At 40.2% G+C, this 25,213-nt stretch overlaps 1 protein-coding gene across 1 annotated transcript in view; it reads right to left on the reverse strand.

The window, feature by feature from the left end:
• snx3 (sorting nexin 3) overlaps nucleotides 1-25,213 on the reverse strand; it is a 44,555-nt gene that overhangs the window by 12,582 nt on the left and 6,760 nt on the right.

Here is a 25,213-nt window from a genome sequence, read left to right on the forward strand (position 1 = left end):
GATAACAGCGTGGCAAGGGCACTGGAACCTTAGAAAATGGGGTCCAACAGATTAACCAATGAGATTTAAGGATCGAGAAAGAAACAGGAACAATGGGGGAGGGTGAATTAGTCAAATCACAGAAAGGAAAGAATGGATTTGAGAGAAAAATATTTTTTTTTTAAATCTAAGAACAAATGACTACATGCAGGAATGAGTCTCAGTTTAAACTTTCATTTTCTGGGCTGGCGAGATCGATTGGCATTGTATTAACAATTATGAAATCATTAAGAGGATACTTATGCTGTTAATTATGAGCCCCAACTTTCTGTAGCATGTTTAATGGAAAATCCACCAAGTTCTTAAAAATAATGGGGAGGCCAAAGGCGAGATGCTGTTTGTGCAAGGCAAATTGACCAACAAGTTGGAGATTCACAACTCATGGCATATCATTTCTTTGCCTGAACTACCAATACATTCCAGCTCCTTGCAGGTAGACTGCTCTGCAACAAGATGGGGGACAGGACAAATCCCAATTGCCAAAAGCAGCCCGACTCAAGGTTTAGATAAGCTACTCCAAATAATCTTGGACTGCTATGTAAACTAGTTCGACAATGCCATTATATCTACTGTTCAACCATCTTACTTCACCTAGATCAAGATGAGCAATTAAACATTCTAATAACTTTCCAGCACAACCATGTCAATTTTGCCAACAAGTCTTATAGCATCAATCCAGTTAACTGTATAAATATTGGAGCTTACTGCCTAAAGTCAGCCATTTAACATTGTAAAGATGTTGCCATCCCAATTTAAAGCAAGGGTTTAAAATTGTAGACATACTAGTCACCAATGCCATCACGTGGTTGTAGGTTTTTGCACTTGGGTGTAAAAAAAGTATGTGCCTGACAACTTCATCTTTCAGCTCACTGAATCATTTCTCTGAATTCTCAACTGTTACCTGTACATTGCTTTTGTAACATTGCTCATGTAAAGGATAAACAGTACAGACTGGTTGGACAGAATGGCCTGTTTCCATGTTGCAATCTCTGAAAAAAATCACAACATTTGTGCTTAGCCTTATACAAAATGTTTACTGCACTGGAAATATAATATCAAGAATTTAAACTAAACTTCAGTCATCTAGTTCTCTTCCTTAAAACCATGATCAAATCCACTAGAGTTAAGGCAGTGGGAGGGAAGAAGAAAGGGAGGAAGGAGACATCAAGCTATCTGTATCCATATGCCTATTTTTCAAAGGCTACAGTCTCATGTGTAATAAAAAATTGATCAAAGTGACATAAAACAGGCCATTCAGCCTAACCAATCCAGGTTTATTTTTAATGGCTTGATCAAACCAGAGGTGCTGCCTTTCACATCCCATGAACCTGTAACCTCAAATTACTCTGCTCTCCACACCATCAAACCTAGTGTGTAATTACTGCCATTTTTAAAACCTTACCTCCCATGTACCAAATTGAATTCCAACTACCACTTTAGTCCATTCCTCCATTTTATTAATACCCCTTTGCAGCTTATTTTAGTTTCTTTGGCATCTGCAAATTTCACCACTCCTGCTAGGCCTACATCCAAATCATTGACAGTGGGGAAAAAAGGGGTCAGATACCAACCCTGTGGGGCACCACCAACTTTCAAATGTCCTTAATGCCTACTGCTCTCTCCCTTCCAATCATTTTTTTTTTTTTTTTAATATATAAATAAACCCAGTTTGCTATCCTTCCCCTAATTCCAGGTCTCAATCTTCTAATAATCTCCCATGTAGTACCTTGTTAAAGGTTTTCCTAAAGTCCATGTGCATGGCATTTCCCAAATTTACCATGTTTGTTGCCTCCTCAAATTCTATGATGCTTGTCAAGCAGGATTGTTCCTTTTGAACCCCATGCTGGTTACTTCTTGACATTACTATGTCTTGAGTAAATAGTAAGACTCAAATATTCCCTACCACAGCATTAGGTTAACTGGCCTGTAATTACCTGGTTTAGCTTAGTCTCCCTTTTCAAAAATGGGTACTGCATTGGCCACTCTGTCCTCCAGCACACATCCATATTGAATAGAGCCTTGTAATATAATTTCTAGGGCCTAAGCAATTTCCTCCCTCATCCCAGGATGTTTCCCATTACACTAGCACATGGCCTTTTCAGCCCAGCTAACTACTGAAATTCTTTTGAATAAACTCAACCACAAGTCAATATTTAAGTGTTTGACAATCTCAAGTGTCAAAATAACCTGGAATGGCCCAATAGGAAAATCAAATCAATTTTCCACTCAGGAGCTGGTCATTTGGTCCATCATTCCTAGGATAGTACCGACTATTGAGCCATCTACTTTAATCCCATTTTTCATGCCTGGCTCCCATTGTTCATTTAATTCTTTCTTTGGAGTAATAATTGACTGCTTCAATAACCTAATGAATTCTGTATTCTAAAAACCCCTTAGATGGAAATAAATTAACTCCCTTTTATAGTTCTAAGCCTAATCCTAAATTTATGTTCATCAATTCAACTAGTGGAAATACTCAAAAGTTCCCTCAAAAGCAATACCACTGGTCCTTAAATCATATCAGCTCCAGTGAATAGGAGGTTTTGCAAGTACATCATAGATTTGTTAGGATGAGAGGACATACTATGTTGCATCTTTCCACAGCTTCAACATCCTTTCTGTAATAGATACATAAAATTGCACAGTAGTGACCTCAGAATCCCATTTACAATTATGGCTTTTGACATCAGCAATCTTCCTTTAAAAAAAGATATGTATCTGCAATTCCAGATCAGACATTTATACAACACCTCAGGATATTGCAAAGCACTTCACATTCAATTATTTGCTTTTGGTGTGCAGTCACTTCTGTAGGCAAACAGCAGCCAATTGGCACACCAAGATCCTGTACACAGCAAAAAAAAAATGAAGTGACCGTTAATCCATTTTGGTAGGATTATTGGAGATTATTGCCCAAGACAAATCGGGGAATGGGATATCATGTCCACCCAACGGCAGTTGCGCATTGGTTTTAACATTTCATCCGAAGATAGGTAATATTTCATTTTCTCCATAAATTTTCTAAACTACTTTTGAACTTCAAGTAATGCTTTAACTTTTCTGAATGCTAATTTGGGAAGCTGGCCCTCAGTACCTGGGTAAACAATGATAGAGATCATATCCCAAGCCATGAAGACAAATCAGTTATTAGCATGGAGTGACTTATGGTATCATCAATCTCTGATGAGAAATTCAGCTCTCGTCAAGCTAGAACAACCAGAAAAGATCTTGTAGATTATGCAAGGCTTTGATTAACTATACTCAACTTTTTAAACTATGTTTAAAAAGAATGCAAATCTGATTAAGTTACTGAACTTGTACTGGTTCCTATAATAATCAATATTGTCTGAGTTTGATCTGACAGCTTCAACATAACTGAGCATTAATTTTCTCCTGAAACTTCGAACCGGAAGCTGCTCCAATACCAGTGAGCAAATTAAAAAATCAGTTATTTTAACACATTTAACCAATTTACTGCCAATTGTCTGAAAGTCAGCTCTGACCAGAAGGGTCTTGCTACATTCATGGATTCCTGTTGACAGCAGCTTTCTTCACACAGTAATGAAACTCTCCCATTTAAGACAGCAAGCAGTTAATTTGCACCAATTGGACTCTGGATTAGAGCTATCCAATTTCAGCCACTAGCTTTTTACCTGAACTTGCCCTTCCTCACCTTAAAACACCATCAGGTCTTTGTGAATCTTAAATACATTGAACAAAACCTTTACAACACTGATTACGTAAAAATGGAACTCTGCATTTTAAATACCCTCTCTCAAATTACAAAGAGATTAGCTTCTATTTTACTTGGTGTAAAGATCAACCTAGCAAAAAAGCCTAGCCTGAGAGACTTTACCTGTGGGCACGGAAGTCTATAAAAAAAAGTTAATCCCTGGAACAGATCATGGTTACAGGTACAATGTTTGACTGGAGAGGATAATCCATATTAATTTGCCTTTAAAATTTCCTTTTTGAACTTCTGACACCTCTCACTCATTCTTTGTTCACCCACCGACAGGAAAAAAAAGGCTGAAGACATGTACTCTATTGTAGAAGTGCAATAGCTTCACTTGTGCTCTAGCTTCACGGCACTAATCTTTAGCTGACCTAGCTTTTTAAAAATGCTGTTTAGAAATCTAACATTCAGGGCCCCTGATGGTTGAGCAACCATCCAGTGAGCAACAAAGCATACATGAAATGTCTCAGGTTCAATCCCTAGTATGTGCAGAGCTGAACTAAAAATGGATCATAGCCAGCATGGCAATTATGGTTGCTACAAGTGGTCTCAATGCCCCCTTGGTTAGAAAAAGCCAAAATCCATTCCTACCCTACCCAGAAAAATCCTGCTAGAAAAGGTGCATAGGAACCTCAGTGGAGGACTGAAGCAGCTGTACGGTCTAGTTGAACAGCCTAAATCACTTCAGTGAGACAGGAAGGAGAGGGGCAACCATGGAAATATACCACACATGGAATCAAAGGATTTGCAAAAAATGTAATGGTTAGCATCCCCATACTACACTGGCTAATTAAAAACTGAGATTTACTATTTAACACATTTACTATATGTGTTTACTTTGGAAGAAAGAAAATTATTGTTCCAGATTCAATGTTCCTTCCTTTTCTACTTGCTAAAATTTCACATTCAACACATCCCCAAAAAAAGTAAGTGTTAATGATGAACATGGTCTTTACAACTTGCAATTGAAAGCATTTTCGACAAAGTGGAAAGGTGGAATATCAGCTTGTGGAGACCAAGTTTAAAACAGTGATCAGATGACAGAAATAAAGGCAAGACTTGGGTGGCTTGACTTTGATAGCAAACACTTACACTATTTCCAGAAAACACAACACCAATAGATTTATTTATTTATTTATTTTTAGTGATGACCAACCGATTTTAGTTCCGAGACAGGTTACTGAACAAACGGCTAAAGATCTGCAACTTCTGTCAAGAGTATAAAAGTTCTGATGTAGAGTTCTTGTTCTCCCAAACATAACTCAAGTTTATAACTTCCACAAACACATCGTCACCTCCCATAAACTGTACTGATGGGTTACAATTTTGATGTGAAAGAAAGAGCGCATACACCATAGATTAAGTTTACCACAATATTTTGGACTGGTGATGTGAACTGCTCATCACTTTCTGCTGCCCATTTTTGAAAAATTATGCCAAGTTCATTGGCCAAGAGTTTCTGCTTTGAGTGCAAATTGCATGCAAAAGGAACTAGTTTTGCAAAGGGCATTTTTTGCTCAAGTAGCCATTCATTTGCACAGATACATGCAAAATCTTCCTTGAAGCAGTGTAATTAGGTAGAATGTATTTTAATATTGTATTAAAAATATTCCTTGATATTGAAGTGGCAATGTGCAGCTGAAAATGGGTCTCAAAAAAATGCATTTTTAACTAGTGCTGAGAGTGACCAGATTTTAAGTAACAAAGTGACCAAAAAACCATTTACAAGTTATATTGGTGTATAGTCAGTTTATGCAAATAAAGAAAATATTTAAAAGCTTTTAAAAAAAAAGTGCCCATTAGTTCTCGAGCCTGAAAAAAATTGAGCCTCTTCGAAGGCCTGCAAACGAGCACAATTAGCAGCAACTTGCCATGGTGACGACTTCCATCTGGGGGTGTGGCCAGTTTTCTGGGCAGGGTTGGAGCAAAAGATCATGGGAAACTTCATTTGCACTTGAAATTTATCGATTTTTGTGCTGGTTTGGCAACTTGCACTGGAAATACCAGGCCAGTGCGTTCAGGTTAAAGCTACGCATAAGAAACTTGGGCAAAAGCAGAAACACAAGAAACTAGCAGCACAATATTTAACTTACTACATAAAACTGAAATCAAGTGCTGAATTTTTAAAAGCCCAGTTGATGTTTCATGAGACAAGAGTTCATAAATTACACAAAAAAAGCCTCTTTGGACACCTCAACATGGAAACAGTCAAACAGGGAAGTGTTGCTAAAAAGGAGAAACTTCAAGCCCCAGAGATTGCCACTAAGGCCTCAATACACAGAATCAGGAAATTACATTTCTACTGCTCAATTAGATAATGAACAAACTGCAGTCTACTAATTTACTTCAGATAGCTGGTCTAAAACAGACATTTTAAATAGTGTCTGCAAATTTGTATACATTTCAAAAACATGGACTAGTCAAACAAATTTAACCAGATTAGCTCTGGGCTGTACTGCCAACACAATAGCTAGCTGGCTGCCTCTGCACAAAAAAACTAAGCTAAGCTATCTCTACACAGCAGTGTCATATTCTCCTATCTGACAGAGGAACATCAACAGTTTCAACCAAAGCCAACATTTGAAATTTTGATCTTTATTCCAAGTCATCAAAAACAATTAAACAAATTCTGCTGAGGCATGACAAGAGCTTTGCCCTTTTCAGTTACATCCAAAACATTAAAACTTCTCCTAGATTAACTGACAGTGCTTCCATTATGTGCCATTATCTTTCTAACCATACACCTAGCTTACAACATTTAGACAAGAGGGGTCCAGATAAGAGGAAACCAGGTTAGTCACTCAATATCAACCACAGCAATTCTCTAGGTTGGAAGTATTTAAATCACCACGGTAAAAGACATCAATACAGGGCACAGAGGAACTTTGTTAGCTCTTGATAGGACTGGTGCAGAGAAAAGCTGCCTCAATTCATAGCAAACTTTAAAACAGCACCTCCTATTGGATTCTAAAATGGAACTCAGACCCCAGAGCAATCCAACCCAATAGTGGTGGTAACTAGTATAATTAAGAGCAAAACTCCCAAAATAGTATGTGCTGGTGTGCATTTGCAACACAGAAGAGACAGGTTAGTATCTCAGGTCAGACCACTCCTTCAGAGCACCGTTACCTCTTGACAAGAGCTCTGATGTCAAAATGCAAATACTACAAATTTCTCCTTCCAAGAAAAATGATAGAGGGGGATTATTTAAATAGGCACTTTATATATGCTATCCCAGCAGCTGAAGTATTCTGGATAGTCAGTTACCAAAATAGTCAGTACATAAACACCACTCCCAGTGTGACAGATTAGAGACATGTCCTGTTTCATACAAGAATCTACTGTATAGAGGAATCTAACTCTAGTATTGTAACAATTCTTTGTGATCTTGTGCTAGGAAAGTATTTTGTGGGCTTTGAAGGCAGGGACAGTGCTCAAGGCACAAGCAGTCAACAGCTCCCAAAGAAAAAAAAAATTGGTTACTTGCAGAGGAAATAGTTTAAGTAGATGCCTTTTCTAATAAACAAATGAGATACTGGGTTGCCCCAGTGTCATTGAACAGAAACCAAACAAAAAAAAGTGCCCCTTTTTAGGAGGGGCACAACTAATAGGGAACTAATCTATAAAAAAGTTGTTTAGGATGAAACTGATCATAATTTCCAAATGGTAGATTCTAAACTCACCCAAGTGGCTATACATGAACAGGCTATTAATTGCCTGTCTGCAGATGTCAGCTGGGGGGGGGGGTGGGGGGGGGAAAAGGGAGAAGAGAAGGGGAGAGAGAAAAAAAAAGTGACTGACAGTACCCATTAAAAGCAAGAAACATCCCACAGTACTTCACAAATGATAGAAATCAATTAGAGTTCCCTGCATTTAAGTATTTGTGCATGGTGCCCCAGTGGCTGAAGAAAAATCAAGTGTCATTATGGCAGTGTTGTCTTACATCACAGAACCACGTAGTAGCCTTAAAAAAAGAGTGGCGAGTTCTGAAGGTACAGCAAGAGTGAAATAAAAATCTGAGACAGAGTCCTTGCTCAACAGTTCCTTTTTGCTTTAAGGTCTAATGGAGAGGTGACCAAGAATGCTGCAAAGCATCTCATGTAAAGCTCAAGGATGCATGGCCCAAATTATAAACATTATACAGCAGCAATCTGCTAAAGCTTTAGAATAGCTTTGACGTACTGAACAGCTAGTCAAGTAACTTGTGTCAAGAGTAAAATGCATCCAAGAGCACCAATTACGACAACTCTAGCCCCTACAGCAAGTTCTCTTGCTGAAGGCAGCCCAATAGTAAACATACTAGCCTGTTTCCCCCCCCCCCCCCAAATCAGAGGCTTCCTGCTCCTGGGCCTCTCCAAACTCAATGCGCAGGGCCCACGTATCCCAGAGGCACGTGCGGTTCGCAAGCATCCCTGGGACCATGTGGAGCCAATAGGAGAAGAGAATCCCCTTCATATATTTGAAAGGCTTATCTATCACGTGGATGAAGGGAGATCACCCAAAAACCGCAAAATAAATTCTCATTTTTTTTTAAAAAGTTCAAATTACTGGTAAATATTTTAAACAAATTTAATTTTGAAAAAGTTTAAGGGCTAAAAATAAAAAATTTATATAAAGTATTTCTAAATGTGAAAAATGTTTTATTTTTTTCAACTCTTATGCTGGTAGAAGCAGGCCTGACACCTGCTTTTACTAGGCGTAAGATTTCTAAGGGTTTTCTGCAGGCAGGGGTTCGCCAGAAAGTAGAGCTATCCACCTGCAGAGGCCCTTCTCCAGGGCAGGCGTCCGAACTGTCAAGAGCATTGACAGATTGAAACTGCTGCTTTTCAGCGCAGGCCCGAAACCGGCATTTCCTATGTCCCTACGGGTGTGTACACAGCCGGTAGGCATCAGAATATATGGCCCACTATTGCAACTCAAAATCCCATACTGTAGCAATGTGCAGACCTGGGCTGTTCAAACAGAAGCCATCAAATGCTAGAATGACATAACAATCTTAAGTCCTTGGATAGTTTGTTCATCTACTAAATTACTAAAAGTTAAAAAAAATTTAACTGTACAGGTCATCATCATAGCTTTTTGTAAAAATAAAAAAGCAGTAACTTTCATACTCAGATTTGAAAATGGAGAGACACCTGGCCAACATACCATGTCATCTGTCCCTCAAATTTTGAAATGGTTGATAAGCCTCCTTAAAAAAATCAAATATCTAATGGCAATGGTACTTCATGAAAACATTCAAAGTTAAAGTGTACCCAAAACTTTTACATAAAGAAAAAAGTTTATGCATGCGTAATACCGTTAGACACCCATTTAAAAATCTATACCATTGTATACTTCAAAATACAGAATTGCTTGACATCAACCTCCACCAGGTGATGCACTAGATGAACAAATGCAGCATGTGCTTCTTCCCTTTATCCTGAAAACCTTCAATTGAAGTGAATGCTATTATTTCTGCATTTTGTACAGCAGCTTTGTTTGACCTGCTTCAAAATATTCTACATCTGCACTTAGAAAAAAATTTCATCTTTTTCAATAGGCACTCCAAGAAAGTGCCATTTTCATAGTCCAAGACAGCATTATAGAACAAGTGGCAAGCCTACAAAACATGAATCAAGTGGAGCTCTTGCATCACAGTAGCACATCAAGTACACAAGCTCTTGTGCCACAGCAACACATTTTTGTCTATTAAATTCAGTGCATAGGTAAACTTGATCTTACTGAATCATTGTTCATTACTGTAGCTGTAGGATCAAGGAAAAGACAATTTGACTGCTGAAACAGCCTTGTTACAAAAGGCAGTGAAGATGAGGTCTGTGCCAGTGATCACAGCAATGCACTTGCATAGTCTACTGAAAATGAGGAGCAAAACCAACATTACAAAATCTTGCCAATAAAAAAGTTTTCCTTCAAATGGCATTTTAATTTTTTTTATGCAATTATAATGTTGCAGTATCAGATGCACTGCTGAGCAACTAATTACTCTGCTGGGAGGTGCATTTCTGTAAAAGAAATTGCACCAGTTCAACAGTCTAAATGTTTTGAATACTACAGCAAGTGTCAAATTTAATACTTACACAAGAGTGCTGCATTCAAAATATTTCATGTATATAACTATCGAGTTAAAAGACTTGCACTTTCCACAATCTCAGGACATCCCAAAGCACTTTACAAAACTTCAAAGTACATAACTGACTAATGTAGGAAATACAGCAGCCAATTTGCACACAGCAAGGTCTCACGCAGAAATGTGATAATGACCAGATAATCGGTTTGCAATCTTGATTGAATGATAATTAGCTAGGACACCACCACTGCTCTTCAAATTAGTGCCATGAGATCTTTTACATCCACCTGAGGGGGCAAACAGGGGCTCAAACAAAATAGAAAATACTCAGGCAGGAGAGAATGAATTTCTGACACTGTTGGACAGTTCCCAATGTCCAAGTAGAACAGATTTTTCATGGTGAAAGCTCAGACAAACTGTTTAATCTCTCCCCAAAGTTTTCCAGCAAATCATGGACAGCTGCATAGCAGGCAGAAAATCTTGCTCTTCTATTTGCTGAAGTGACTAGTCAGCATATTGGATCAATTAAAACTGAATGTTTACAGCAGCATCTATTGCATCTTTCAAAAAAATCAGCTGCTATCCGAGTGCAAGGGTCTCTGAATAGAGAGCAGCAACTGCTGTGCACTTCTGATCTTAACTCAGATTTTCAGCATTGTAAGGAAGCCAGAGTTTCGACTAATCATGGCAGATGTTCCAGTTGTGCTTAGGCTTAGCTCAAACCTTTCGATTACCAGTTTTGCAGCAGTCAAAATGACAACCACATGTTCCTGCAAGTGCCAACAGTGGAGTTCAATATTGCAGGATTCATCCAGTACATTCTTACAGCAATCTGTCCAATGACTCAAATGTAGCTCTCAATATTGTCTGCAGAATTTAACTTTTAATGTTTCATTCATAGCTCTCCAGCAAAATGTCCATGAGTCACTACAATCTCATCACCATAATTTTTTTAATCTCCAGAATTCAAGCAGTTTTGTAACTGGCTAAAGTTAAAGTTCCAAAAATGAGTGAAATTTGATAGGAGATTTGATGGTGGCGTTTAAAATCACAAGGGGTCTAGACAGATAGAGAAACCATTCCCATTGGCAAAAGGGTCAAGAATCAGGACACAGATTTAAGTTGATTGGCAGAAGAACCAAAGGTTACAGGAGGAAAACCTTTAAGCAGTGCGTGGTTAGGATCTGGAATGCACTGCCTGAAAGGGTGATGGAGGCAGATTCAATTGTGGCTTTTGAAAAAGGAATTGGCTAAGTACCTAAAAGAAAAAAGTTTGCTGGGCTATATTTTGGTGGGGGGGGGGGGGGGGGCGGGGAAGGGTGGAGGAGTGGGACAAGCTGAAGTGCTCATGGAGAGCCAGCACAGGCTTGATGGGCCAAATGGCCTTGTGCATTCTATGAAATTGTTTGTTTAAGGGTTGTGAGTGGATTACAGGCAACAGAATTTATGCACTCTGGCTAACAAATTGGAAAGTCAAACTTCAGAATGCACATGACTAAAATGTTTGCAAATTATCCAATTTACAGTATTCAAGATTTTTGTGCAGAAAGAGTGGCTCGCCACTTTCCACAAGAGCAAAATTAATTGCATTGTGAAATTGTCATCCAATCTTGCCCCTTTTTGACTTGAGGTTCCACTGGAGCTTCAGTCAGCTCTCAAAGTAGGATTCACAGAAATGTCATTGTTTCCTGCTTTGTTGTGACAAATGGTTCAATTTGCAAATCTATTAAATTCTCTATTTTACTTTTATCAATGCGCCAGATCCACCACTGCTCTATTGAGAAAGCTGCTTGCCCGTGGCCAGTAAGTTTCCTGCTGGAACAGCTTGTTGCTGGCTGTGGTTGCTTTCTTCTACTGGCCTAGAGTAGTTGTCGTGACTGGTAGAGCCAACCACCGACACGTCCCCCTCCATATAATGCTGCTGGTGTTTCCATGGTGCCACGGGCGTTTCCCACCCACGTTACACATTTTAGTAGACAACCAATAAGCAGTAACCAAGGAAGTATACCATTCACAATCAAAAAGCACACTGCTTTTTCTCTTAGCAAACACACAAGGTTAAAAGTTACATGAATACATTAAATGATAGATCACATGCTTGGTGACTCATTTGTTTACTAAATCAGAAATACAATTTGCCACAATTGTATTCCCAATTTACCACACAAGGCTAGTTATTAATGTATTGGACAACACTGCCCTAGAAGTCTACAAAAGCCCAGAGTAATACTGCCCCAACTGATACCTCTTACTGGGATGCACCAAAAAGTGTCTAACCCATTGCTGCATGTTAGCTGGTCAAATATCAGATGAGAAGTAGCCAGTCCCTCTCAAACCTCATTACAAAGTGGCTTTGTAATAATTTAAAGCTGCTTTCACTCAACTTGTGTATTAATATACTAAATAAATGTACCACTACACAGTCCTATTCAATTTTCTTTTCTGTTCAAGTAGTATTGTAAATTGCTGATTTGTTTAAAACAAAGGTTTGCTCATCATCTCACTCCCTAAAGAATTTGCAAATACAATAGAGTACAAAAGTACAGCAAGCAAAGACCATAATTTTTAATCTACATTTGTTCAATTTCTAAGTGAAATAGCTTCTTTCCATTTGCAAAGAAATAATTACCAGCAATACAAGCTTATTATCCTCATCCTCAGTATTGATACAATTATGTAACAGTCCTGTTATGAAGTCCTCCATTTTGCCAAATACTATAATCAGAAATAACAAAATGGAAATACTCAGCAGGCCAGGCAGCATCTGTGGAGAGAGAAACAGTTAACGTTTCAGGTCTGGGACCCTTCAGGGCTGTGGATGCTCAGTTTGAGTATATTCAAGGCTGAGCGATAGATTTTCAGACTCTAAGGAAATCAAGGGATATGGAGATCAGGTGGGAAAGTGAAGTTGAGGCAGAAGATCAGCCATGATCTTATTTAATGGCAGAGCAGGCCCGATGGGTCGTATGGCCTACTCCTGCTCCTATTTATGTTCTTATGTTTCGATAATGTGATAACGATCAGATAATCTATTTTAGTGATGTTGGTACACTAATGACAGTGCACACTGCAGCACAGGTTACAAATCAGTGAATTACCAGGCCACAGGCTTCAAATTAAAGTCAATTATAATACAACTATTATATATTAAATTGAATACATGAGGCATGCATTTATTTGAAAACTCATACCTGCAGTACCCATGTAGGTGATGCTGTGCGCTATTTTTAATGTTAAATACCTCACAATAAATTATATAGTTACAGTTTATTACTCAAACTGCACAATCTGGCCACCCATAAAATGGCTCAATATTTTGAAAAATCATCAGCTGCTGTTCTCTGCCCCTTCCCTGCAGCCAATATAATAATGGCAAAAAATGAAAAATATTTACATTATAGTTATCACATCTTAGAATGCCTTAGTTTTCAATTGAAGGACCGTCAAAAACCTGGGGTTTAACTTGACTTTTGCCCAGAGCAGTGACTGAGCAGAGTTTAGATCATGTAATCTGGTCATAAGCAACATAAGAACATGAGAAATAGGAGCAGGAGTCTGCCATTTGAGCCTGCTCCGCCATTCAACAAGATCATAGCTGGTTTTCTGCCTCAACTCCATTCACTGGCCCTATCCCTTGATGCCCTAGTCAGAAATCTATCTACTTCTGTTTTGAATATATCCAATGACTGAGCCTCCACAGCCCTCCAGGGTAGAGAATTCCAAGATTCACCACCCTCTGAAGAAATTTCTTCTCATCTCAGTCCTGAATGGCCTACCCTTTATTCTGAGGCTGTGACCCCTGGTTCTAGACCCCAGCCAAAGGAAACATTCTCCCAGCATCCACCCCATCAAGCCCTGTAATAAGTTTTTATGCTTCAATGAGATCCCCTCAGAGAATACAGGCCTAGTTTACTCCATCTCTTCTCATACGACAGTCCCGCCATCCCAGGAATCAATCTCGTGAACCTTCGTTGCACTCCCTCTATGGCAAGTATATCCTTCCTTAGGCAAGGAGACCAACATTGTACACAGTACTCCAGGTGTGGTCTCACCAAGGCCCTATATAATTGGAGTAAGACTTCTTTACTCCTGCACTCAAATCCTCTTGTAATGAAGGCCAGCATACCATTTGCCTTTCTAATGGCTTGCTGCACCTGCACATTCACTTTCAGTGACTCGTGTACAAGGACACCCAGGTCCTTTTGAGCATCTGCATTCCTCAATCTCTCACCATTTAGGAAATACTCTGCCTTTGTTTTTTCTACCAAAGTGGATAACTTCACATTTATCCATATTATATTCCATCTGCCATGTTCTCGCCCACCTCACAGCTGGTCGAGATCCCCTTGAAGCCTCTTCACAACTGACAGCCACCTAGCTTTGTCATCAGATTTGGAAATGTTACATTTAGTCCCCTCATCCAAATCATTGATATGGATTGTGAATAGTTGGGGCCCAAGCACCGATCCTTGCGGTACCCCACTAGTCACAGCCTGCCATCCTGAAAGAGACCTGTTTATCCCTACTGTTTTCTGTCTGTCTGTTAACCAATTCTCAATCCATGAGTATTACCCCCAATTCTGTTCACCAAACTCGTGTGGGACCTTATCAAAGGCCTTCTGAAAATCCAAATACACATCTACTAGTTCCCCTTTGTCTACTCCACTAGTTACATCTGCAAAGAATTCCAATAGGTTTGTCAAACAGGACTTCCCTTTCACAACTCCATGTTGACTCTGCCCAATCTTATTAGTTTCAAAGTGCACAGTTATTGCATCCTTTATAATGGATTCCAGCATTTTCCACATAGGTGAGGCTAACAGGTCTGTAGTTCCCAGTTTTCTCTCCCTCCTTTCTATAACAGGGTTACATTTGCTATCCTGCAGGAACCGTTCCAGAATCTATAGAATATTGGAAGATTACAACCAATGCGTCCACTATCCCAATGGCCACCTCTTTCAAAACCCTAGGATGTAGGTCATCCCATTAATTTTGCTAGTGTCTCGCTCTCAAAAAAACTTAATTTTGAAAATACAGGACAAAGACCAAAAGCTTTCAAGAAGTTGAGATATAAAAAGGCTGCATGTGAAAAAATATAAATTATACATCTGCTGTAGCTTTTGGAGTTCTAGAACCCAAGGTGTATTAAGCTGGGGGGGGGGGGGGGGGGGGGGGGGGGGGTTAAGCAGGAGAGGTAGTAAACTGGTTGAAGATAGTGGCCACAACACATTCTTAGGGTAAAATCAAGCAGGAGAGTATAGAAGGTTAAGGCGAGGTGATTGACAGTGGAGCAAGGGGAAAAGGAGGATAGAGATAGTTGATAGGAGTGAGTGAGTGATAGGAAAGGGAATTGGGTAGTCAGAAGGTGAAGGGCCATTGGTTTGCATGCATAAGCATTGGCTGAAAAGTCTCCACAATGAACACAGAAAATATTGTGGCATCTCTGGCTTCACTGCCAAGTAGACAAGCATGGTCAGCTCATGATTAACTAGCACCAATACATACATGTACATCTGAAACATAAGATGCAAATCCAGAAGAAAAAAAGATACAGAATCTTAGACAAGTTTACAAAGTAAAGTATTTTGAGGTAGCACCAAGCTCATTTTATACTAATCAGATCTATACCAGCACTACCAGACCCACAAGTCTCCTCATGCAGTTGCTGCAACCCAAAGATCAAAGCGAGACCAGTTACCAGGAATGCCCTGCTTCTGTATTTTCCAGGCTGCCCGCATTAGCGAATCTCAGCAGATTTACAACTGACTGCACATTGGGTACAGGCAGTCGTAATTCAGGATTCAATGGGGAAAAAAAGGCTTTTGTCAACAAGGATGCAGAGTAGCAAAGCTGGTTTTCAGAAGGTATATTTAATATAGTTCTGCATACAAGGTTTGCAGAATTGGCAAGTTTACCAGCTGAAAAATGGATTAAAAATAGAAAGCAGGTGGTGATAAATCAAAAAATGACAAGCAGCTGCAACGAATGAATGTCAATTCTGGCACTGTATTGAAAATCAACGTGCAATGCACTTCCAAAAAATATGTAGTTTGGTGCAGATGTGACCAAGCTAAGTGACCAGGTGCCAGTACAGAAAAATTGCATTCCAAGGGAGTTAGACAATTCATGTCAGATGGGCATTGTGGATTAATGCAAAAAAAAAACACAAGCACAACGTGCTCATCGTCAGCCACGGTTCAACTGGTAGCACTCTCCTCAGGCAGAAGGTCATGGGTTGAAGTCCCACTCCAGAGGGAGTGCTGCACTGTCGGAGGTGCCATCTTTCAGATGAGATGCTAAACAGAGGCCCTGTCTGCCCTCAAGTGGACATAAAAGATCCTATGGCACTATTTCAAAGAAGAGCAGGGGAGTTATCCCTGGTGTCCGAGCCAACATTTATCCTTCAATCAACATCACAAAAAAATTCTGGTCATCACATTGCTGCTTGTGGGAGTTTGCTGTGTGCAAATTGGCTACCACATTACAACAGTCACTACACTTCAAAAAAAGTACTTCATTTGCTGTAAAGTGCTTTGGGTGATCATGAAAGGTGCTATATAAATGTAACTTTCATTAACATAGGTACAACATTCAATCATGAGGCAGTTAGCAAAAAACAAGTTACAAATTGTGTCAAGTCATGTGGAACATTCTTGATGTAATTTCATACATCCTTCAAAAAGGACAGCCATGCAATTAAAAAAAAAGTCAAGGGCAAGGATATCTGAGGACTTAGAACCTAGAGTTAAGGAAAAGCAGAACCATTAACATTTTTTAAAAACAACATAATCTAGATCTTCAAACTGTTTACACAATCAAAACAACTCACTAAGATCACCAAGATCAAAGTTCTGTAGAAGGGTTCCAACCCGAAACGTTGACCATTTCTCTCTCCATGGATCTTGCCGGGCCTGCTGAGTTTTTCTAGCATTTTCAGTTGTTATTTTGGATTTCTAGCATCTGCAGTATTTTGCTATCCCATGAAGATCAACCTCAATTCAATTACAAAGACTTGGAAGCAAGCATTCAAGGCAAAAACCTCTGGCTCCTCCCTTATCCAACAGGAGAGCATGGAGCAGATATCCAGGAAAATGGCTAATTATGCTTTAATTTCTTCAAAGAATAAATACTTAGCTTAAAATTAGAATTAAGAGGTAGGCATTCATTTGAGATGTCTTGTCACCATCTACAATTCTATTGCTGCTGGAATCATGCAAGTGCAATCTGAAAAACACAGGTTGGAGGAATAATGTTGCGCTTGGATTTGCAATGCAGGCACAGCAGGATGCAAAACCAAGCCTCAAGCATCCCAGTTACAATTAAACTGCATAACCTCACAGTAATGTGTTTTTGTAATAAAATTGGAACCCAACATTTATAGTGCCTTTATTGCAGAAAAACCATCCCATACACTAGAGGCATAACCAAAATAAAAATAGACACCAAGTCAAGGAAGCAGATGTGAGAGTTGACAAAAAGCTTGATCAAAGAGGTGGGTTTAAAGGAAAACAAGGAGGTAGAGGCAGAGGGGTTCAACAGGAATTCCAGCACGTAGGGTCTAGGTGGCTGCAGGCTTGGCGGAGAGAGAGTGGGGGATGCACAAGGACAGAATCCGAGGAAAAATTCTTAAAGCGTTGTAGAGCCGCAATCTTCTCCAGTTAAACATTGGAAAGACCAATGCCACTGTCTTCAGCTCATGGCACCAACTCTACAGTTGCCATCAATTCAATCCCCTTCCCCAGTCACTGGCTCAGGCTGAACCTGTGTTCACAGCTGTGGCAACCTATTTGACCCAAGCTGAGCTTCCAACCCCATACCCTCTCCACCAGAAGCAGCCTATTCCAACCTCAGTAAACCTCTACCCGTCACTCTAAAACCCACATTAGGGAGTGTCACCCCACCAAGTAATACTTCTTGAATTGACCTCCATTTCCATGACATAAATGCAAGTGGTTATATTCAAGACAAATCTTTATCCAATGTCTTTTGAAAAGCCATATACACTACATCTACTGCATCTCCTTAATGCGTTCAGCACCTGACCATCTGGTCAGTCACCAAGATCTGGGCATGGCAGTGTTTGAGGTCACAATGTGAAGAGTCAAAAGCATCTCACTAGAACCATACAATGGCTTAGTGTCAAATTATCTGGACTGGTTTCATAAACTTTGCTTGTACGCGAGTTTAAAAAGGTTGAGGGGGTGCTCCAATCTAGGTGTTTAAAATGCAATGGTAAATAGAGAAACTATTTCCTCTGGTGGTGGAATCCAGAACAAAAGGGCTTAACCTTAAAATTACAGACAGAGGTCATTTAAGAGTGAAATCAAGAAGCACCTTTTCCACACAAGTGGAAGAACAACATAAGAAATAGGAGCAGGAGTAGGCCATTTAGCCCTTTGAGCCTGCTCTGCCATTCAATAAGATCATCTCTACTTACCTGAACTATCCCCATATCCCTTGATAGTCAAAAATCTATCAATCTCTGTCTTGAATATCTCAATGACAACCCCCTAGGGTAGAGAATGCCAAAGATTCACCATCCTAAGTGACCCCTGGTTCTAGACTCACTGGCCAGGGAAAACATCCTCCCTGCATCTACCCAGTCAAGCCCTATATGAATTTTGTATGTTTCAATGAGATCACCTCATTCTTCTAAACTCTGGAAAATATAGGCCTAGTCTACTCAATCTGTCCTCATAAGACAATCCCCCATCCTAGGAACCAGTCTGGTGAACCTTTGTTGCACTCCCTCAATGGCAAGTATATCCTTCCTTAGGTAAGGAGACCAAAACTCTACACAATACTCCAGGTGTGGTCTCACCAGCACCCTATATAATTACAGCAAGTCCTCTTTACTCATACACAAATCCTCTTGCAATAAAGACCAACATAACCATTTGCTTTCCTAATTGCTTATTGTACTTACAGGTTAACTTTCAGTGATAGTGTACAAGGACACCCAGGTCCCTCTGAACACCAACATTTCCCAATCTCACCATTTAAAAACACTACTTTTCTATTTTTCCTACCAAAGTAGATAACTTCACATTTCTCCACATTATATTCCATTTGCCATGTTCTTGCCCACTCAGTTTGTCTATATATCCCCATGAAGCCTCCTTGCATCCTCCTCAACTTACATTCCCACCTAGCTTTGTATCATCAGCAAACTTGGATATATTACATTTGGTCCCCTCATCCAAATCATTGATTTAGATTGTGAATAGCTGAGGCCCAAGCACTGAATCTTGCGGTGCCTCACTAGTTACAGCCTGCCAACCTGAAAATGACCTGTTTATTCCTACTCTTCTGTCTGTTAACTAGTCCTCAATCCATGCTAGCACATTACCCCAAATCCCATGAGCCCTAATTTTGTTTAATAACTGTGGCACCTTATCAAATGCCTTCTGAAAATCCAAAGACACCACATCCACTGGTTCCCCCTTATCTATTCTGCTAGTTATAACCTCAAAAAATTCTAACAGATTTGTCAAACAATATTTCCCTTTCATAAATCCATGCTGACTCTGCCCAATCCTGTTATTTTCCCAGTGTCCTGTTCCTGCAATCTTAATAGATTAATAATTTGGGAATTCAGATAAAATCTGCACACAGTTAAGGCTGTGGATATTGGATCATTTGAAGCTTGAGATATAGATTTTTTTTAAATTTTTTTATTAGGCAAGGGTATCAAGGGATATGGATCAGAGCTAGGTAAATGGATTTGAGGTACAGGTCTAACTGAATGGCAGAACAGGCTTGAGGGGTTGAATGGCCTACTCCTGTTTCTATGTTCAAACACCCCCCTCTGGCCTCAGACAAAAATAAATAAATCTTAAAAGCTTGGCTCAGAAGTTTTATTTGATGGCTTGACAAATGAAACCCATTTTTTATTCCCATTGCTCACCTCATTTGTACATTTTCTGTCACAGTACACTCTAGGTATTGTAGTTCCCCATGAACAGTCAAACTATTATGCATATCTTCAAATACAAAGCTTGCCCACAGGAGCTGGGAATCCCCAACTCAAGCCCGAGGCTTCAAAAAGAACATACAAACATTAAATGACCAAGCTGACAACACAATACTGCCCAGAATAAAATGGTGGCTGAAAACAGTACATGAAATTGGAGCAATTTGGTCAGTTTTCAGATAGCTGCTCATGAGCAAGTGATATTTTTTCAATACTAAGTGGGATTAGATTGCTTTTTCTGCTGACTACATATTTCTTATTGGCACTTTGCTACTTCTGATTGTAGATGCCAGCTAACTTAGATAAATATTTAGGTCAATAATTTGTCTTTTTGTATGTGATGGGAACAAGCATGAGGCTACAAATGTGCTAGATGTTTATTCTATAGGTTTCATGATTGTGCAGGATACCTGTTGCATGCAAGACCAACATCTACATCTTAAAGTTGACAATTTTAATACATCAGTCAAAACATTACAAAACAAATGGACATTAAGCTATTTGCTCAGACTTGCAAAACAAATTACTACTAGTGGGTAGCAATAAAACAGGCGAGTGGCAACATTGGTTATCACCCAACAGATACTGCAATGCATGATACACAGGAAAGACAAATTTATGTTGCAGGACAAACATTTAAAACTTTAGCCTAATTGCAGAAAAACACTTTATAGGAGGAAAATGAGCCAAGCCAATATGCTCCTTGTGCAATATTTTAATACAGGTACACTATCCCTTATCCAAAAGCCTTGGGACCAGCTGAGTTTTGGTTTTTGGATTTCAGAAGGTATTATTATAAGACTGGGAAATTTGTATTGAATATAAAATTGTAAAAGTTCAGGCTACCTCTTGCAACTGTTCCGTGTCTCATTCCCCTTCCTGCTTCTCTGGAAAGCCGGATATCGGCTGACTCCTACTAAGCTGGCCCGCAAATCAGGTCGGGGGGGGGGGGGGGTGGCGTGGAGAAAATAATATCAGACGGGCCACTGTATTGTTGGGTTCACTCTCCCGGTACCTCCTTCACACTGCCCGGCTCGGCCTGCAATCTCCTACCCAGGAGGGAACTCGGTGACCCTCTGCCCTGCTCAGCGCAAGTTGTGCGCCACTCTGGTCATGTCGTGCGCACAACTTACGCCGGTTTTTAGAGGTTTTCGGAAGTTCGGATAAAGGATAGTCTAATTGTACTTGAAAAATTGTTCCCACTTCTACCACCAGTGACAGCTGCTACATTGGAGTTCAAAGTAGTCTCTGAATACAACCCACATTTGGAAAGTCAAATCTAACGTAGCTAGTGCTTAGTATTTAAAAAACAGTTCAGTCAATGCTACAAAAGTTGCATACGTCAACCAATACACTTCACAGAAGTATTTGTGACATCACAAGAGATAACCGAGTACTTCTCAATACCACTATATAGGGTTAATTTGTTCATCCAACATACAAAAAAAGGTAGTGGGAAACAAAATCCACTTATGGCACTAACCACAGCTGCTTCTGCGTCATCTGTCAAACCTTTTATGGGATGTAAAGCCATTTCCTGTAACTTACAAAATCTAACTCCTTAATCATAAATATGTAACTTCTGTGCTACTCCCCTCCTTGGAGCAGACAAAATTAAATTAAGCACTTGAAAGTTCAGAAGTAACAATGGAAGCAGACCAAAAATAGCAACTGCAGCCCAAAGTGCTGAGTTTGCTGTGAACAGGAAATACAGGAATGTATCTTGAGATCAGGAATTAAATATTTTACCAAAGTTGATTATTAAACAGATCAGCTATTAAAATAATGTTTAACCCTCGCCAGACAGTGCAAGTTTAGAACTAGAATTTCACAATGGTCCCTTAAAAAACTGTAACACTGGTAGTTTGAAGTTTTAGCATTACAATCATTTTAGTAGATTTAATGCCAACAGCATCAGGAAATTGAGCTCATTAGCAAGGGAACTCACAAGTGGTTTCCCCCTAATGGCAGGGACACAAATTTCTCTATAGTCTTCATTCTTTTAACAGTTTACTTGCCACATAATAAGATCACAGATCAAATAGCAGAATGCTTCCCACCACAAAATGAAATGGTCATTTCCCCTTAAAAAGTATTAGATATTTAAAACATTGTCAGAGTGATTGCTTACAAAGTATCCCGAATAACCATCTTCAGCCATAATTGCCGAATGGATCTCTGTCTGGGCCTCCTCCTGAGGTTACCAACTTAGGACGCCAGTCTTCAGCCAATTCGATTTGTTCCACATGATAACAGCTAAGTGCACTGGACACAAAGGCTATGGGTCCTGACAATATCGCAGCTTAAACATTCACTCCCTCCACCACTGGCATTCCGTGGCTGCAGTGTGTACCATCTACAAGATGCACTGCAGCAACTCGCCAAGGCTTCTTGGACATCACCTCCCAAACCCACAACCTCTACCACCTCAAAAGACAAGGGCAGTAGGCGCATGGGAACACCACCACCTCCAAGTCACACACCATCCGGACTTCAAAATAGTGCTGTTCCTTCATCATCGCAGGGTCAAAGTCCTGGCACTCCCTCCCAACAGCATGGTACCTTCACCATACAAACTACAGCAGTTCAAGGCAGCAGCTCATGACCATTTTCTCAAGGGCAATAAATGTTGGCCTTGCCAGCAATGCCCACATCCTGTAAATGAATTAAAAAAAAAAAATTAAAAAAAAAAAAGTTGTAATGGTGAAAATGTGCTCCCCAACAGCTACAGCCATTAACCAAGCTCCTCCAGTACAGCTACATCACTGGTATCTACCAAACGTTGTAACCAAGAAGGCATGCCAACACCTGTTCTTCCTCAGGAGACTGAAGAAATTTGGAATGGCCCCCCAGATTCCCACCAACTTCTACCGGTGCACTAGAGAGTATCCTGTCCGGCTGCATCACTACCTGGTATGGCAACTGCACTGCCACAGACCACAAGGCTCTACAGATGGTAGTGAAAGCTGCACAACACTATAGGAATTAAACTACATGCTGTGCAGGATATCTACCCAGAGGTGTGCCCCCGGGGGGGGGGGGGCCCCGAGAATCATGAAAGACGCGAGTCACCCCAGCCACAACCTCTTCACCCTGCGCCTGTCCGGTAAGAGATACCGAAGCATACAGTCTCGTACCAACAAGTTTCAAAACAGCTTCTACCCCCAGGCCATAAGACTCATGAACGATTAATTTATTACTGTTTTATTTATTATTACTGTCTTTATTAGTATTTTTTATCAGTTATGCCATATTTATTCCAATGTTGGGAGGATTCGTAAAAAATCAACATTTCATTGTGCAGTACACACATCTGCTGCATATATGACAAATAAAATTGAATTGAACAATGTGGAAGATTCCCTAGATATGTCCTGGCCACAAAAAGCAGGACGAATCCAACCTGGCCAATTAACACCAACTTCCAATCACAAAGATTTCTCAGCAGTACTGGCAAGTGGCATTTACTCAATAACCTGCGCACCAATGTTCAGTTCGAGTTCCACCAGGACCACTTGGCTTCAAACCTCATTACAGCCTCCATCCAAACATGGACACGAGCTGAATTCCAGGGGAGGCAAGAGTGACTGCCCTTGACATCAAGTCAGCATTCGACCAAGTATGGTACCTAGTCAAACTAAAGTAAATGGGGATTAGGGGAAAAACCTCCCTAGTAGCTGGAGGCATACCTGACAAAGGAAGATGGTTATGGTGGTTGTTGTTGGCCAAACATCCCAGGTTATCACTGCAGGAGTTCCTCATGGCAGCAGCCGAGGCAATGTGCAACTCCAATTGCAATTGCTCAAACTATGAAGCAGTCCATGCCCTCATGCACCAAGACTTGGAGAACGTCCAGGCTTGGGATGATCAGTGGCAAGTAATGTTTGTGCCATACAAGTGACAGGCAATGAGTATCTCCAACAAGAGAGCCTGACTACCTCTGACATTCAATGGCATTACCATCACTACCAGTGTATGCATTATGGCTGCATTGTGTACTATCTACAGGATGTAATGCAGCACCTTCCATACTAGTAACCTCCACCACCTAGAAGGATAAAGGCTGGTGCATGGGAGCACCTGCTCCTCCAAGTTCCCCTTAAAGGTCATACACGCCATTCTATTCATGGCCGCTCAGCAAAATGCTGGAATCCATCCACTACTACCCCAAGAAAACAGCATTGTGGAGTATCATAACCACACAGACTGCAGCATTTCACTAAGTCTCATCAGCATCTACTCAGGGCGATGGCTTTGCCAGCAAATCCCACATCCCAAGAATGAAGATTTAAAAAAACATTAAGTGACACATATTGCTGCTCAAGACCATTGGGAGCATTGCTTACAGTTTGTGAAAATATTTATATGTATTCATGTCTTTTTTGACCTGCAGTGACTTATGTAGACAGACAAGCAGCCATTGTGTACCAGCAGTTTCTCAAACAGCCAAGATGAGAGCCAATCTCTGGAGGGAAAAAAATGCCTGAGCAGATAGGACCTAGTTTATTACAGCACTTGGAAGGACAGTCCCAGTCAAGGTTTCACTCTTGTACAGTACACCCAATTTGCACCAACCCCAGGTTTTTCCAATTGAGATGCAGGAGGCTTGTGCCGTTTCATGGCACAAGTCTCATTTAAGCATTCATTTTGGGCATATCCTCATTTCCCTCCCCTCCCTCCAAATATTCTGCAAAGTTGTGCCTTTTGGCACCATGCACTTTTTAAAAAAAAGGAGTAATGCAGACTCCTACGACCTGGAAGTAACTTTAAAATTATGCACGCTGACACGAGATTAGCCCAGGTTTTGACAATATTGGCATTGTACCATTGTTTGCTTCTTTGGATTGGATTCAATATTTATTGGTTCCTTTTGTTTGATTCCAGCTTTACTGCTGGACCCCACCATTCGAAGCACTTGCAGAGAGGCTAACCTGCAAAGCACTTTGCCCAGAGGCGGAGCTGCCTGCTTCTAGACATACAAATATGCTACTTCTTGGCACAAACAAGAGTGCCCAATTTCAAGCTGGACTACCAACAGGAAGTATAGATGCCCTGCTACAGATTCCTATAGGGAAGCAGGGGTTAAGATACTGATGACAGGAGGAAGAATTGAGGACTCTTAAGGTTATGGGGAAAGAATTGAAAGGCACACAAATGAACAGTAGATAGATATCATGTGAAAAAACTTAAAGGAATCATGCTGGCTACTGTAGAACAAGATGTTTAATATCTCCAGGTCTCAGAACAGTATTGGGAGGAAGTCTGCTGACTTGATACACACATTGCCCAGAGGTTTTGACTCCTAAATATATAAAATGATTGCCATTTGTCCATTACAAAAGGAAGCAGGTTTCATTAAATTTAGTTTACTGCAGAATGATCAATAGAGCTGTCA

This window comes from Somniosus microcephalus, chromosome 9 (genome assembly GCF_052327205.1).
Source record: "Somniosus microcephalus isolate GS21.2 chromosome 9, FLI_Smic_1.0, whole genome shotgun sequence".
Classification (NCBI taxonomy): Eukaryota; Metazoa; Chordata; class Chondrichthyes; order Squaliformes; family Somniosidae; genus Somniosus; species Somniosus microcephalus.